Genomic DNA, 12938 nt, shown 5'->3' with positions numbered 1-12938 from the left:
TATATATGTTTTAAGGCAGTATATGTGAGTGTTGGAGTATATAAATAACTGTATGTGTCAGTGAGGGATTGCAAGAGTGGCTGTATGGATGAGTCTCTGCTTGTATGAGAAAGTAAGTATGTGTTAGTATCTGTATAAATAAGTGTGGTGGTGTGTGTGTAACTGAATAGGCGAGTAAATCGGTGTGTGTTTGTTTGCATGAGAAACTAGGTGTGTGAGTAACTCTATGGATGACTGGTGGTGTGTGAGTGTATGTATAGGTGTATGAGTGCTTATGATAGTTCTGTATCGATGAGTGACTGCATGTATGACTGGTTGTATGGGTGAATAAGTGAGTTTGTGTGTTGACCTAGGAATGTGAATGGGTATGTAGTAACTGGTACTGGTGTGTCTATGGTTTCGAAAATGGTAGTCTGTATTTTAAGAGTGGGTGTATCAAAGGTTATATTAGGGTGTAAAGTGGTGCGTCAGATTGTCACATGGATGATGTCATCAGTGAAGTCATCAGTGAGGTCATTTGAGATGTCATCTGTGATGTCACTGACCATTTCATGAGTGATGTAATATATGATGTCATCAGCAATGCATTGCGGGCGCGCGAGTTATAGTTAGTGAACTAACTAAAATGTCCGAATTTCAAAGGTTTTTTTCAATGCTAATTTCTAACTATAACGTCCCTGAAACCAGTGGTTTTTTCAGTGAATTTAAAAGGTTTTTTAAATGCTAATTTCTAACTATAACGTCCCTGATACCTGTAGTTTTTTCTGTGAATTTCGAAGGTTTTTTAAATGAGAATTTCTAAGTATAATGTGCCTCAATCCTATGTTTTTTTTATTGACTACATATGTACATATATATATTTAAAAAAAGTTTAGAATAATTTATATTTAGGAAAACTATATTCATTTGCTTTTTTTTTATTTTTTATTATTATACAGATTATACCCTATGCGCACCCTACACCATGGCTGCGCACATCCTGGTAGCGTTCATTTTAGAAGTTGCGCTGCGGTTGCGACTTCGGTGTAGTTTGGAAAGTAAGAAATATCTTTAAAGCAATTATCAATAAATACTTTGCATTAAGTGTTTGTTTAATTTTATTTACAAAACTATTTATAAACAAATTTTTTCAGTATACTCCGAACAATACAAAATGCGATGTATGCACGTACGGTGCACGACCCCTCCACGCACGTATTTCCGGGATCACGCCGTCCTCGCGCCGGGGTCGCCACTTCAGCGTATTTTCAAAGTTTAAAAAATGACTATTGAAAGTTTGAATATGAGATTAGAGTAAATAGTTTTTGAAATTTGCTCATTAAAATATTATAGACACTTTTATTTATAGTTTATATTCATATATGCAATATTTTACGGGTGCACGACGGGTGCGTGATGTAGGCGCGCATCCTACGCGACTTCATGTCAGTAGAAAAAAAAGAATCTGAATGGTTTACATTATTTTCATTCTAGGAGAGGGAGGATCCATCCCTGTGAAGTTCCCTTTATCTGTACTATTCATAGAGAGAAGACCTGTTTCTTACTTCTCTGCCTTTTGTATTTTTTTGTGTGTGTTTATTGATTTTTGGGTGAACAACAATGGCTTCTAGTCTTGTTACAATGGATCCTTTGGCTATGGAGGAAGAGGAACAGATGGTGCAGGACAACAGGAAGAAGAAGAAAAGTATTGTGTGGGCCTTCTTCACAGTTCCTGAGGGTGAAAAAAAGGCAAAGTCCGGAAAGTTACCTGCATTATTTGCAAAAGAGTTTTATCAAGAGGGTCAGACAAATATTCCTGTGGCACCTCCAGTATGAAAAAACACCTGGAAACCTTGCACCCAGTCCATCTTGCAAGGAAAGAACGAAGGAGGGAGTTAAATGCTGCAGCACAGGAAGACCCTAATGCTCCATCTACATCTAGACAGCAAGTTGCAGCTGCTCCAAGGCCCCACATCATGCCTGAACTCTTGGATGCAACTATATGTTGCAAGAAGTGCAATTTTACAACTTTGCATAGCTGAGCAATGCCTAGATGTCATTAGTGCTGCATTGAAAACACACAAATGCTAATTTTTTTTATGTGCTGTTTTTGTTAAAGAATGTATTTGCTGGCGGCGATTCAGCATGGCCGCCTGTTAGAGGCTCTCTGAGATCCCTTCCCTACTCCATCAATCCGCCACATTGATCCGACCCTCTGGTGTCAGATTTACACACCGGAGGAGTAGCGGTGCCCGATCCTGCAAGTCCGAAACCGAACGGATGTCTGGGGCCGAAGTTGTAGTGACCGGCGTGTGAGGCCTATTGATTGCGTAAGCCTCGAGTAGTGCGTTCACCGCAGCAGGAGCTGAGTGTGCCGGCGTGACCCCTCTCTGTCATCCGGGGGGGAAGCAAACTACTGGAGCGGAGCTCACTGGTGCCACGCAGAGACCCCGGACTTTGGGACGCCGCAAGCCTGGGCTCCTCCCAGCTACCCGGACCCTATGCACCGGTCCTGTTTTAATTGGGCCTGATCCCGGTGCTCGAAACGAGGGACTTCAGCGCAATACCATCAAATACAGTGGGAATCCCAGGGAGCCTGAGACCGTGAGTTGAGAGCAAACGCTCTCTGATCACCACACTCTCCTTGTGCCTCACGTTGGGGGCTCCATCCAATCTCCCCCGCTTCCCTCCAGCTCCTCCATCAGCGCTACTACTGCTGGCCTTTCAACACACGTGGCTGCGCCGGCTCTTGTGGCCCCACGCTTTGTGACATTCCTGCCAGGCAGTTATCGTACCGCAAAGACCGCTCTAGGGTAAAGAGGCCCCTACAATCCACGGGGTGTGCACGACCCACTGCGGAGACCAGCAAAAGCGACGACCTCCCTAGCTTCAACTTAGGCGCACTTCCACAGGCGGCTCTTGCTCGGGCAGCTGCGCTCACGCTCAGGCGAAGCAGGCCTGAACCCGGCGGAACTTCCATTTTGTGCGCTGTTGGACTGGAGTGTGGACGCAATCCTGACCATGACTAGTGCAAAGGGGGAAAAATCATCCCAGCAGAGCAGACTGGACCGCTACTCCTGTCCAAAAGTGGATTTGCCCGAGCGGAAGGGACCTGGTGACAAACAACAGGGTGGGGAGGAACAGGACCCTACACAGCCCACAATGAAGGACCTAATGGAAGCTATTACTGGAGTGCGCACCTCAATAGACACTCTATCCTCGGAAATGACACTGATCAGGGCTGACCTTACAAAATACAGGGAACAAGTCAAGCAACTGGAACTTACCGCCACCAGCCTTGTGGAACATACCTCGCACCTGCAGACAGATATCAGGGAGCTCCAGGCATCCCGTAAGTTCGCAGAAGACAAGCTGGATGATTATGAGGGACGCTCGAGACACAATAACATCCGCATCCTTGGTGTGCCGGAGAAATCGGAGGGTCCTGCCATTGACTTATTCATCGAAAACCTGATCACGACGAAACTGCAACCGAACGGCCTGTCCAAGCTGTTTGTGATTGAAAGGGCACACAGGGTGCCTGGGGGTCTCCCGAAGCCGGGAGCCTCCCCCTGCCCGATACTGGCCCGGTTGTTGAATTATAGGGACAGAGACACAATTCTACAGGCCGCCAGAGTCGCTCCTCCGATCACACTAGACAACTCGGAAATTGCCTTCTTTCCCAACTTTACTCAAGCAGTGCAGATGCGTCGGCGCTCATTGCTTGATGTCAAACGGAGGCTGCGTGAAAAGGGTCTTAAATACGCTATGCTCTTCCCCGCCCGTCTGCGAGTCGAGGCTGGCGGAAAGACTCGCTTCTTCGACCTACCAGAGGTGGCATCTGACTGGCTGGATGGGTGGAAGACTCCAACGGAGAGGGGCTCCAGCGACCACTGAGGCGGACACTCTGACTCCATCAGACAGACTCTTAATAATTCCTGGCCGCCTGTCCACTCCATAAATTGAATATCGCTCACGGACTGCTGGCACCTGGGACGTCGACATGTAAGCCTGTGCACCTGAAGCAATTGATAGTTTGTACTTTGACTCAGCAAGACAAAATGCACCTGTAGTTTGTAACGGTGGGGAAGGGAGTCGACGGGGCATTTAGGCCTCCCCCCGGTATCTTTTTTTAGTAAGTTGTTGGGGCGACAGGCACTGCATCTGAGATTTATGGGCAGTTCTAAGCCCAGAGTACGGGGAGCAGGGTGGGGGGGTTGTTGGGAGGGGTTGTTTTTATTTGTTTGTTATTTTTTGCGCTGTTTGAAGGTACAGTCACTATTTATGGGAAAAGTTGTCACACTCAAATTAGATATCAAAGGGTGTACAGTGGAACAAAGAAGTCAAAATCTTAAGTTGGAATGTTAACGGGCTGGGGGACAAGATTAAGAGATGTGTGGTATTGCAATATATCAAGATTTTGTAACCAGACATTGTATTGCTTCAGGAAACTCACCTTATCAGCAACACATGCAAGGCAATGCATAGGTGGGGCTATTCAATGGTTGCACACGCAGGTTTTGCGTCTAACTCAAGGGGGGTTGGCATCATGCAAAAAAGATCAATCCCCCTATCACTCACATCCACCTGGACGGATGATCGTGGCAGATATGTCGGGATCACGGGCACTTGGGAGGGGCGAACCATTACCTTCATGTCGGTATATGCACCCCCAGGCTTACAAGCCACAACATTTACTGACCTCAGTAATATACTGCTAGCACTACCTGATGGGCACTAAGGGGCATATGTATCAACATCTCCATTTGCGATTCTCAAATAGCGATTTTTAAAGAATCGCTATTTGAGAATTGCAAAACGGGATGTATTTAAAAAATCGCAAAACTTTTGCGATTTCTTAAAATTCCTTAATTGCGATTAGCAAATTGCGAAATCGCAATTAAGGAATACCTTCCCATTGATTTCTATGGGCCAGGAGACCCATAGGAATGAATGGGAAGTAATTCTCAAAATGTGATTCGCAATTTGCTAATCGCAATTTGAGAATAATTTCAAAGGTGCAAGGATGTCATGATGACACCCTGATGCACCCCTGAAATGAGCATGTGTGTGCATATGGCGCACATACATGCCCTAAGGGCATGTATGTGCGTCACGTGGCACTTTGTAAAATTCCAAAAAGTGCATTTTTAACAGAAATCGCAAATTACCACCAACTAGAAGTTGGTGATAATTTGCGATTTCTTAAGGATAATTCGCAATGCTTTGGTGCGTGTTACATGTCATTTAAGAAATCGCAATTTGCGATTTCTTAAATGCTTACGCAAAATTAAGATATCGCTAAATTAACGATTCCTTAAATTTGAGCTGAGAATTTGCCTCATACATCCCGTTTTGCGAATTTTTAATCGCAAACGCTGTTTTTTGCGAATCGCAGCGTTTGCGATTAAAAATTCGGTTGATACATATGCCCCTTAGTGCTCGGAGGAGACTTCCACTCAGTACTATCGGGCTCATTAGACAGACACCCCCCACGCACACTGCCTCGCACAGCACACACTTTTTCAAGTTTCTTGGAGGCAATGGGGTTAGTGGATGGATGGAGAACATACAATCCGGATACGGCTCAACACACCTTTCATTTCAGAGCACATAATAGCCTCTCCCGCCTGGATTACATAATTGTCCCAGCTCCACAGGTTACGAATATCCATGAGATCCGACATCTAGCCAGGGGTATCTCCGATCATTCCCCACTATGGGTCCACATAGTCCTACACCCAAGTAGGACGCGTTGCCCCTATCAATCCATGGTACCTCAAAAATCCAAAAATATGCAAAGACCTAATTAAATCCATCGACAACTACTTCCTGGAGAACGAACACACTGTTGACTCACCACAAACTTTGTGGGAAGCCTTTAAGACAGTGGTCCGGGGTCAGGTCCTCTCCCTAATAGCGGGGTACAAAAAAGACAAAGCAAAAGACATCTCTGATGCGGAACAGGAGATCTATCGCCTCTAACAAGACATCAATTCTGAAACCACTCCTGCAGCCCTTCACACACCCCGTCTACATCAGGACGAATACCGGGCGCTGGTCACCGACCGTGCCAAAATAATGGGACAGGATAGACTGGGCCGGATATACGACTGGGGGGACAAGGCTGGAAAACTAATCGCTTGGCTAGATAAAAAAGAACACGCTAGTAGGCTCGTCCCGGAGCTTAGAGACCCTGACATGTCCCCTATAACAGACCCCCAAGACATAGTAAACCAGTTCGCAGAACACTTTCACACGGTTTACGGTTCAGTGGCACCATACAATGAGATAGACTCCTCGGAACTCCTTAGAGACATTTCCCTCCCCGCATTCTCAGACGCTGACCGAGAATTTATGGACAGTGATCTCACCGCTGACGAAATAGCGCTCGCAATACGAGCGCTGCACCCTGGTAAGGCCCTTGGGCCAAATGGGATCGAACTTTATAAGCTCCGACCAGATAAATTAGCCCCATATCTGAAATCTATGTTTGAGGACAGCCTTGAACAGGGATCGCTGCCCCTAGATCAGAGAATTGCGACCATTGTGACAATTTACAAGGAGGGGAAATCCAAAGCGGATTGCGCCTCCTACCGCCCTATTTCATTGTTGAATGCAGAACCTAAAATCCTAGCTAAAGTACTCGCTAATAGACTGATCAAGGTAATAGGGGACCTAGTGCACCCTGATCAATCACGAGTTATGCCAAGAAGAAACACTGCTCTAAATTTGCGCAGAGTGCACAGGGTCCTGAGTAGGGTGCCGACCATACGGGAAGAGGCAATCATAGTCTCTCTAGATGCCACTATGGCGTTTGACACGCTTGAGTGGAACTATCTTTTTGCTGTGCTCACAAAATTAGGATTTGGGCCGAGTTTTAGCCGATGGGTGCGAATACTATATAGCAAACTTATGGCTCAAGTAGTTGCGAATAACAAAAAATCTGAGATTTTCACACTTAGCCGAGGGACCCATCAGGGATGTCCCCTCTCTCCCTTACTATTCGCCCTGGTCCTTGAACCCCTTGCAGCGTGGATCCGTAGAAACCCAATGATTTGTGGAATGCGATGGTCTTCGGACTGGGAGGACCGTATCTCTTTATATGCGGACGATGTCCTTCTGTATCTCACGTCCCCCAAGAGGTCCCTGATTGCTGTTTTCGACATCCAGGCCATTTTTGGCAGATATTCCGGGTTTCGTATCAACTGGCAAAAATCTCTCCTGTATGTCCTCAAAACTGCACAATACCAATAGTCACAGAAGGCTCCAAATACCTAGGTATATTCATTTACCTTGATCATTCCCTCCGGTATGCCCATAACCTTGTTCCCCCACTGCAAAGACTCAGACGTGACACCATGAGTTGGAAGTCACTCCCGCTCTCACTATTGGGCAAGGCGGCCCTTTTCAAAATGATGTCCCTACCCCACTTCCTATATGTTTTACAAAACTCGGCCGTTCCTGTCCCAAATTCATATTTTAAAGAAATAGAAGGGCTCCAGCGAGACCTTCTTTGGGACGGGAAACCACGTATTGCTTTCCAAAACCTCACGCTCAGTTGGTACGACAGAGGAATTGGATTGCCCGACATTAAAAAATATTACTGGGCTGCACATCTTGCAGCAATAAACCACGGCACATACGGTCGCCCTGATGACTCGGGGTTTAACATGGATCGATGGCTTCTTCCAAACGGGACTTACACCCAAGCACTATACTCCAAACCGGACAGGTACCCACTTACTGGTCCTACCGATCACGCAGTTCAAATCTGGCATTCCGCGACCAAATCACTCGGCTGGGACCATAGATTAACTCTTACCACACCCCTGTAGGATCCACAAAAATTAGGAGACCTGGGGAACTCTAAAGGCTTTGATAAGTGGGAACTAATTGGCATTTCATTCATTAAAGACCTGTGGGACACAGGGGGCGTGAAGCCCTTCGACACCCTCCAGCGTCAATACGAATTGGCAGACTCGGAGCGTTTTTTCGATACCTGCAAGTCTGTCATGCATTGCAATCAGTGTTGCCCCGAAACTCCTCTCCTCCAGATTTCTCTCCACTGGAAGACAGGCTACTCAATGGCCATTTACCCGAAAAGGCCATCTCCCTAACCTACCGAAAACTCATCAATAACATGGAAGATCCTCTGCATTCACTACGAGAAAAGTGGACCGGAGATGGTATTGAATTAGACAATGAAAGTTGGCAAATAGCTGTCTCCTCCCCCAAAACTGTTGCGTTCCCGGCACGTCTCCGGCTGGTGCAACTGAAGACCTTACACAGAATTTACTTAACAGGTCCCCAATTGATACACATGGGTGGGCCAGCAGACGGGTCTTGCAGGCGGGGATGCACCCAAATGGGCACATTCATGCACATAATATGGCACTGTGAACCAATCCAGGAATATTGGCGAAAGATACAAGAAGTAATGAGTGAAACGTTGGAGGTTGAAATTAAGCCAAAAGCGCCCAGATGCCTCCTTAACATCTGGGAGCCCACTGACCTCAACACCCACACTACACAATGGGTCACACTCGGCTACATGGTCGTCAAGAGGAACATTGCTCAGCTTTGGGGGGCCTCGCATGCACCCACGATCACAGACTGGAAAAAAGACCTTGATTGGTGTATGCTGCGAGAAAAGACAGTATACCAGGCCCGAGGCTGCCCCAGGAAATGGTCCAAAGTATGGGAACAATACCGTGGCAATATCTGTACTCCACCCCGTACTTTTGACTGTGATGATTCCCCCTCCCCGTGATTTCCAATGAATTATCCTACTGTATCTGTATGTATATTTGACTTCACTGTAAACCCTCCTACTGACTTTTGTGGAACTGTACCTTTATGTCGAGTCTGTTAATAAAAAGATTTATAAAAAAAAAAAAAATGAAAAAAGTATTTGTTGTTCCTCATTTTTCTGTTTTAAAAAAAAATCAAAAACACACATTTTTTTAAAAAGGTTTAAAAAATCCCCCCAAGATTTAAAATTGTTAAAAAAAAAACAAAAAGAAAAAAACAACGGTTCTTACAGAACCACCTCTACTGGTTAAAAAAAGAAAAATTACCTGAGTGATTGCACGAGAGTATGGAGACTGTGTGGGTGATTGGGGAACTGCAAAGCTACCTCATGGTTATTTAATGAATGTATGGGTAGTGGCAACGTGATTGAATGAGTTCATGGATAATACCTAAGTGATTGGAGGTGTGCACAAGGAGTGACAGGGTGATTGCTGGAATGCATGGGTACTACTTGGGTAAGTGAAGGTGTGAATGAGCAATGTCTAGGCGGTTAGAGGATTGTATGGGAAGTGCACATGTGACTGTAGCAGTGCATGGTTAGTGCCAAGGTCGTTGCATGAGTACATGGGTAGTGACTGGATCATTAGAGTACTTCAAGGAGAGTGCATGGTGAATTTATAAGTGCTTGCGTTTTGGCGAAGTGATTGGATAAGTACATGATGCTGGCTGGGTGATTAGAGGACTGCATGGGCAGTACCCAGGTGGTTGTACCACTGCATGTTTTAGTGCCTGGGACATTGCATGAGTTCATGGGTAGTGACTCATGCAATTAGAGTGCTGCAACGAAAGTGCATGATAATCTTATAAGTGCTTGGGTTTTGACGGAGTGATTGGAAAAGTACATGGTGCACGCTGGGCGATTGTAGGAGTGCATGTGTAGTGACAGGCGATGGCTGGACTGCATGGGTAGTGCTCAGGGTATTGTAGCAGTGCATGAGTTAGTGCATGGGACATTGCATGAGTGCATGGGTAGTGACTGGATGGAGAGTGCAAGGTGAATTTATAAGTGCTTGGGTTTTGGCGGAGTGATTGGATAAGTACATGGTGCTGGCTGGGTGATTACAGGACGGCATGGGCAGTGCACAGGTGATTGTACCAATGCATGTGTTAGTGCCTGGGTCATTGCATGAGTGCATGGGTAGTGACAGGATGATGAGAGTACTGCAAGGAGAGTGCATGGTGAATTTATAAGTGCTTGGATTTTCGCGGGGTGATTGGATAAGTACATGGTGCTGGCTGTGTCATTAGAGGACTGCACGGGCAGTGCACAGGTGGTTGTACCACTGCATGTCTTACTGCCTAAGTCGTCGCATTAATACATTAGTAGTCTTGGATGATGAGAGTACTGCAAGGAGAGTGCATGGTGAATTTATAAGTGCTTGTGTTTTGGCAGAGTGATTGGATAAGTACATGGTGGTGACTGGATGATTGCAGGAATGCATAGGCAGTGACAGGAAGATGGCTAAACTGCATGGGTAGTGCTCAGGGGATTGTAGCAATTCATGTGTTAGTGCCTGGGTCATTGCATGAGCACATGGGTACTGACTGGATGGTTAGAGTACTGAAAGGAGAGTTCATAGTTAATTTATAAGTGCTTGGGTTTTGGCGGAGTGATTAGATAAGTACATGGTGCTGGATGGGTGATTGGAGGAGTGCATAGGCAGTGACAGGGAGATGGCTGGACTGCATGCATAGTGCTCATGGGATTGTAGCAGTGCATGAGTTAGTACCTCGGTCATTGCATGAGTACATGGATAGTGACTGGATAATTAGAGTACTGCAAGGAGAATGCATGGTGAATTTATAAGTGCTTGGGTTTTGGTGGAGTGGTTGGATAACTACATGCAGCTGGCTGGGTGATTGGAGGAGTGCATGGGTAGTAACAGGGGGATGGCTGGACTGCATGCGTAGTGCTCGGGATTGTAGCAGTGCATCAGTTGGTACCTCGGTCATTGCATGAGTACATGGATAGTGACTGAGTACTGCAAGGAGAATGCATGGTGAATTTATAAGTGCTTGGGTTTTCGTGGAATGGTTGGATAACTACGTGCAGCTGGCTGGGTGATTGGAGGAGTGCATGGGTACTGACAGGGCGATGGCTGGGCTGCATGGGTAGTGCACAGGGGATTGTACCAGTGCATGACTTAGTGCCTGTGTCATTGCATAAGTACATGGGTAGGGACAGGATGATTAGAGTGCTACAAGGAGAGTGCATGGTGATTTTATAAGTCCTTGGGTTTTCACAGAGTTATTGGATAAGTACATGATGCTGGACAGGTGATTGGAGGAGTGCATGGGTAGTGACAGGGAGATTGATGGAGTGCATGGGAACTACATGGGTAATTGCAGGAGTGAATGAGTACTGTCTAGGTGGTTAGAGGTCTGCATGGGTAGTGCACAGGGGATTGTAGCAGTGAATGTGTTAGTGCCTGGGTCATTGCATAAGTACATGGGTACTGACTAGATGATGGGAGTAATGCAAGGAGAGTGCATGGTGAATTTATAGGTGCTTGTGTTTTGGCGGAGTGATTGGATAAGTACATGGTAATAGCTGGGTGATTGGAAGAGTGCATGGGCAGTGCACATGTGATTGTACCACTGCATGTGTTAGTGCCTAAGTCATTGCATGAGTACATGGGTAGTTACTGGATATTTAGAGTACTGCAAGGAGAGTGCATGGAGAATTTATAAGTGCTTGGCTTTTGTCAGAGTGATTGGATGAGTACATGGTGCTTGCTGGGTGATTGGAGGAGTGCATGGGTAGTGACAGGGCGAAGGCTGGAATACATGGGTACTGTTCAGGGGAATGTAGCAGTGCATGAGTTAGTGGCTGGGTCATTGCACGACTACATGGATAGTGACTGAATGATTAGAGTACTGCAAGGAGAGTGCATGGTGAATTTATCAGTGATTGGGTTTTGGCGGAGTGATTAGATAAGTACATGGTGCTTGCTGGGTGATTGGAGGAGTGCATGGGTAGTGACAGGGCGAAGGCTGGACTGCATGGGTAGTGCACAGGGGATTGTAGCAGTGCATGTGTTAGTGCCTGGGTCATTCCAGGAGTACATGGGTACTGACTGGATAATTAGAGTACTGCAAGGAGAGTGCATGGTGAATTTATAAGTGCTTGGGTTTTGGCGGAGTGATTGGATAAGTACATGATCTTGGATGGGTGACTGGAGAAGTGCATGGGTAGTGACAGGGAATTGCTGGAGTGCATGGGTAATTGGAGGAGTGAATCAGTAGTGTGTAGGTGTTTAGAGATCTGCATGGGTAGTGCACAGGGGATTGTAGCAGTGCATGTGTTAGTGCCTGGGTCATTGCATGAGTACATGGGTACTGACTGGATGGTCAAAATACTGCAAGGAGAGTCCATATTGAATTTATAAGTGATTGGGTTTTGGCGGACTGATTAGATAAGTACATGGTGCTCGCTGGGTGATTGGAGGAGTGCATAGGCAGTGACAGGGAGATGGCTCGACTGCATGCGTAGTGCTCAGGGGATTGTAGCAGTGCATGATTTAGTGCCTGGGTCATTGCATGAGTACATGGGAACTGACTGGATAAGTAGAGTACTGCAAGGAGAGTGCATGGTGAATTTATAAGTGTTTGGGTTTTGGTGGAGTGATTGGATAAGTACATGCTGCTGGCTGGGTGTTTGGAGGAGTGCATGGGTAGTGACAGGGGGATGGCTAGACTGCATGCGTAGTGCTCAGAGGATTGTAGCAGTGCATGAGTTAGTACCTGTGTCATTGCATGAGTACACGGGTAGTGACTGGATAATGTGAGTACTGTAAGGAGAGTGCATGGTGAATTTATAAGTGCTTGGGTTTTGGTGGAGTGATTGGATAAGTACATGCTGCTGCCTGGGTGATTGAAGAAGTGTATGGGTACTGACAAGGCAATGGCTGGACTGCATGGGTAGTGCACAGGGGATTGTACCAGTGCATGACTTGGTGCCTGGGTCATTGATTCAGCGCCAAGTCACCCACGGGTAATCGTGCGCTTTACAAATACACCTGTTATGTTATGTTATTGTATGAGTACATGGGCAGTGACTGAATGATTAGAGTGCTACAAGGAGAGTGCCTGGTGATTTTATAAGAGCTTGGGTTTTGACGGAGTGATTGGATAAGTACATGATG

At 46.2% G+C, this 12938-nt stretch overlaps 1 protein-coding gene across 1 annotated transcript in view; it reads right to left on the bottom strand.

The window, feature by feature from the left end:
- SOX30 (SRY-box transcription factor 30) overlaps positions 1 to 12938 on the bottom strand; it is a 445939-nt gene that overhangs the window by 248462 nt on the left and 184539 nt on the right. The window lies entirely within an intron of this gene.

This window comes from Triturus cristatus, chromosome 7, assembly GCF_964204655.1.
Source record: "Triturus cristatus chromosome 7, aTriCri1.1, whole genome shotgun sequence".
NCBI classification, from domain to species: Eukaryota; Metazoa; Chordata; class Amphibia; order Caudata; family Salamandridae; genus Triturus; species Triturus cristatus.
The sequence above is the reverse complement of the archived record's forward strand: the minus strand, read 5'-3'. Positions and strand labels throughout refer to the sequence as shown.